Genomic DNA, 5,481 nt, shown 5'->3' with positions numbered 1-5,481 from the left:
TCATGCCTTGATTTCATTAGCATTGAAGACTGAGCAGCTTGTCCCTGATGTATCTTACTCATGTAAGATATATGTGAAATCTCAAGCAGACTGGAATGTGATTTTGCATGATCTTTTGTGTTTGAATTAGTCACAATTGTATAGTAGTGTTGATCCTGTAGTCCCTATGAATGAGAATCCAGTCAATATAATTGATAGGCGTATACCTTCTTGTGTACTAAGGTAATGAGTTAGGGACAAACCATGGTTCAATGATGCTTGTAGATGTGCTTATTTGGAGAAGGACGTCTGTCATCTTTGGAAGGGTAACAGATCAGATTTGACCTGGAATAACTATACTCAGCTTAGAGATTTTGCTCAGAGAGTTTATGCTTCAAATGAAAAAGAATACAATGTAACCACAAAAGAAACCCTTTCTGTTGTAAGCTAGGAGCATAAGTGGTGGACTACGCTTAAATCTGCACTCGTTGGTGTCGATGCAACAGTTCCTCCTTTACTCAAACCAGATGACTTTGTCATGCACTGTCTAAAGGAAAAGGCAGCCCTATTTGGTTGATATGATTGACATCAAGCAGGGTAATGAGAAACTCGAACTTCCTCATTCTTGTTTTCCTGATGCTAAACTAACTAGTTTAGCTTTTCGATCTCCTGAAATTAAAGCTCTCCTGTTGGACCTTATGGTATTTTTTTTTTTTTTTTTTTTATAAAGACCGCAGATTTCCTAGCTCCAAATTTAACTTATTTTTTAGCAAGCTAGCAAGAAGAGGAGCTTTCAGCACTTTTTGGACAATTGGTAATGTTACTCCACTATATGAATGTGTTTGTGGTAGTTAAAGTCCAACTGAGTGCTGCCCAATTTCCATAAATCCCATATTATCTAAAGTTTTTAAACGTATTTTGGCAAAACTTCTTAATAGGTTTGATGAAGGCAATCATCTGTTCCCTAGCTTGCAATATGGCTTTTGTAAAGGCCTTGGAGGATGTGATGCCCTTCTTACAATTTCCAATCCTGTACAGAAAGCCCTTAATTGTGGTCAGGAAATTTTAGTGCTACCCTTTGGCTGTGTTAATCACAATGTCATTGTTTTCAAACTCAAGTAGTTTGGAGTGTGTGGGTCGTTTCTTAGAATCATTATTGAATTTTAAGTAACAGATCGCAAAGAGTTGTTGTTGATGGGAATCATAGTGAGTATAGAAATGTGATATCTGGAGTTCCTCAGGATAGTATTCTTGGCCCATTACTTTTCATACTATTTACACATGATATGTTGCTTGGGATAGAAAAAAAGCTTGTCGCGTATGCAAATGATGCTACTCTCTTGGCATCAATTCCATCTCCTGAATATAGATATGGGGTTGCTGAATCCCTTAATAGAGATCAAGCTAAAATTAGTGCATGGTGCAAATTATGGGGTATGAAGTTGAATCCTAACAAGACTCAAAGTATGATTGCAAGTAGGTCAAGGACTGTGGCCCCTCAGCTTCTGGATCTCAGCATTGATGAAGTTTCTTCAACTTTCTATGACTCTTTTAAAATTTTAGGTGTGATTCTCGACAGCAAATTTACTTTTGAAAAACATATTAGGGGTTTGTCTTCTTCAATTGCAAAAAAAAAATTGCCTTATTGAGGATTTCTTTCAAAATCTTTAGTGTTCAATCTATTCTGAAGAAGTATTCTAATTCTTTCATTTTACCTTTTTCGAGTAGTGTTCTCCTTTCTGGTCTTCAGCTGCTGATTCTGCTCTTAATTTGTTGGACAGGAACTTACGGTTTATTATATTTCTTATTCCTGATCTAGATATCAATCTCTGACACCGTCATTTAATAAGTTCTTTATGAATGTTGAATAAGATTTTTTTTATAATTCTGACCATCATATACATTCAGATCTTCCCGGACAGTTCCATCCATTTCGTAATACTAGGTATGCAGTTAATTTTGATATTCAGGCCTTCTCTATCATGAGGTTCAATACAGCACAGTACTTAGGAACTTTTATTCTAGCTGTGACGAATGATCTTCCTAATCGGGTACTTGAATCCGTAGAGCTTTAAATGTTCAAACTCGCAGCAAATGTTTTTAAGCTGAACAGGCTTATATAAGTCCTTTTATAGTTTATATATCAAATATCTGTTTTAATATTTTTAATATTTTTAAAATATCTTATTTTAATTTCGCATTACTTTTTTTATCGTTTATCTATTACCTCATTTCCATTCCTCAATGGGTTATTTTTCCCTGTTTGAGCCCTTGGTCTTATAGCATCTTGCTTTTCCAACTAGAGCTGTACCTTAGCTAATAATAATAATAATAATAATAATAATAATAATAATAATAATATTAATAATAATAATAATAATAATAACAATAATAACAATAACAATTTTGTGCACTGGAGAGATAGTGCTCATCTCATCTACATTTATATCAAATAAAATGTTATTCATTCTATGACATAAAACTAGGTTCAACATATGCCTAGTCAAAGTAGTTACACAGTCAATATTATTCACCAACTGATATGATTCTAATAACGCATTGACTGCTGAAGCATCAAGGTTTGATGCGTTATCCATCCAAAGATTGAACATTCCACAGAGAACAATTTTTCTTTTTTTTATGATGATCATCTTGATGTGCATACTAAATTCTTCAAAAAAGTACTAGTATTTGTTCTTGGAGGTTTGTAAACTGTTAGAATGGATATTTAATTTTGGTTTTAGTGCATACATTTTATTTTTATATATTAAAAACTTGTTATATTAGTTCTTTTTAACATCTTGAAATATGAGTAACCTTTGTTGGAATATGAAAGAAAGAGTGTGTGTGTGTGTGTGGAGGGGATGTTATTTTAGCGATCTTATCCTTATCCGAGTTATTCAACCAAGTTTTAGATAATGCTAGGATGTCCCAATATTTCTAACTCATCAATTCTCGATTTTGAATAGACTTAGTACCAACAGGTTGCATATTTACATAACCATAGTTTCTGACATCCTTACTGTTATGTATTATTGTAATAATGTACTGTATTATTTCAAGTGTTACATGTATTTCACAACATTGCATCATATTGCATGAATAAAACATGTTATGCTTTGTATATAAGTGAAATGATTTATTTTGATATTAGGATTCAAACATTTATTAATTACCTCAGAGATAGGATGTGATTCTTTATAGTTTTGTACTGGAATAGTATTTAAGTCTTTTGAGAGCGATGTTCTTTTGTTGTTTAGCAATGTTTTGGTTTTATCAGATTGTGTATTACGCTCCACACACACACTTAGGAGTTGACTGTCATAGAGCAATGTAGTCACAAGATTTATTAAAGTGTATTTTAAGAATACCAACGTATCATTAAATCCCACCAAGAAAAAAGGACGACCACAGATGGGATCAGCTGAGGGTTGATTACTATCAATTCTTCATCTATGTTCCAGGTAATCATTACGGTTGTTATATAGACATCCTATCATCATATTACTTAGTATTCATGGTCAGTATTTTCTGCTAGTTTTTTTTTCAATTCCAAGTTGTAAGCTTTGCAATTTCTTGAATTCACAGTGTGGTTTGTTTAACTAATCGCAGTTTATACATTTTACCTGCTGTGAATTATATGCTTTGATGGGATGTTTCTCAGAACATTTCCCATAGTCTTTATCATCAGTCTTAAACTTACAATATTTTTCAAAATGTCCATACCTCTGACAGTGGTAGCAGGTGATCACATGGTACCTATCACGTATGTTATAAATACCCCATCGTAACACAACTTTGTCACCATTATCCTTAATAGCCATGTGTATTTCAACACTTTTATTGAAAACCAGACTTATCATCGCTTCTTGGTTTTCAATATGGTACAGGCAACGATTTCTTTGAATCAAATAATTTACTACTTCATCTTCTTCATTGTATATATTGCTTATCAATATTTTAGGTTTTAGTTTTACAATTTTCATCGTCTTGGTGTCACCAACCAAGGTATGAATATTGTTGGGTGCTTCCTCTCTGATCTTCTTATCAGCAAGGTTTGCAACAACATTTCCATTTGACGTTGACTTAGTATTAAGAATTGGAATGTCTGTAAGTGCATGTTCGACCTCATTTTACCTGTCATTGATTTTATTTGATGCTTTTGTCAATTTAATTGCTTTTAGATTTTTTCCTAAACCTTGTCATCATATGCAATTTTTTCTTGTTTTGGGTCCATCAGTATTTGGAGTCTTAACTTAATTGATTCCATATTCAACCATAGATTATATATTTTCTCATCAAGATCAGTGGTCAGGGCGATATTTGTTGCATCCGCGGTGAGTTCCGCAATTAGCGTTCCAATTCTTCGATTTTCTCTTCATATACGTTCATATAAAAGTCTTTCGTTTTCAATTCCTTCTGCATTTTCAATATAGTTGTCTTGACCATGATGGCTTCATCTACACAGAGTGGACTGTTTATGAATTATGTACTTAAGACAGACAATAAGTGTATTCCCAGGGAATGAGATAAGCATAGGATAGAGTGTTTTTGACAAACAAAATGGAATTCAAAGGAACAAATTATCACTCCTTCTTTAAATGAAAATATTTAATCAGATGTTTCATAAGTATAAATTTATGCAAAAAAAATACTTGGAGCCTTACTAAAACTATAGAAGATAAGCTATTTGAAACTAAAAGAGGTAGGGAAGGAATAATAATGGGATTCACTAGGAGACAGAAACAATTGAATAGATGGAAGTGGAATGACATGTCAGAGGTCTGATGATGTTGATAATGCAGTTATATATGTGTATATATATATATATATATATATATATATATATATATATATATATATATATATATATCATATCATATGGCTCACGTGGAATGGGCACTAAATATATATTATATGATATGGCTCTCTGGTCTGGGCACTAACAAAATATATCATACTATGACTCGTGACAGGGAACCAAATATATAATATTATATATACTCTGATTGGCAAGTAAATCAACCTCTCGAATTCCAAATTACCTTGTTTGCTCTCACATTAAAACTGTTACGCTTTAACACATTAGTACACAAATTTTGAGACTGTTAAATAACTCCCAGACAGCAATATATAAAACACTGAATATCCAAATGTCTCCTAGACACTCAAAACCTAACTGGGTAATTACTCTTGAGTATTATTAAAACTTATTTAACTCTCATTGTGGTTCTTGACAGGAATCGAGCGTAATCTGGTCTTAAATAATGATGATTGAAATAATACTCTCTTTGCAAAAAGCAATATATTCTATATAAATTACAACACTTTGAAAAGAATTAACTTAACCAAAATAAGTCACTTGAAAACATTTAATTCTGAATAAAACTTAGAATACTACAAAAATGTTATGATCTGAAATTATAAAATAACTTGAACTTGACTTGAACTAATATATCTGAATAACCCTTAACCTAAGAAAAGAAATAATGCTACAAATGC

This window comes from Palaemon carinicauda, chromosome 9, assembly GCF_036898095.1.
Source record: "Palaemon carinicauda isolate YSFRI2023 chromosome 9, ASM3689809v2, whole genome shotgun sequence".
Classification (NCBI taxonomy): domain Eukaryota; kingdom Metazoa; phylum Arthropoda; class Malacostraca; order Decapoda; family Palaemonidae; genus Palaemon; species Palaemon carinicauda.
This window is presented reverse-complemented; position numbering follows the sequence as displayed.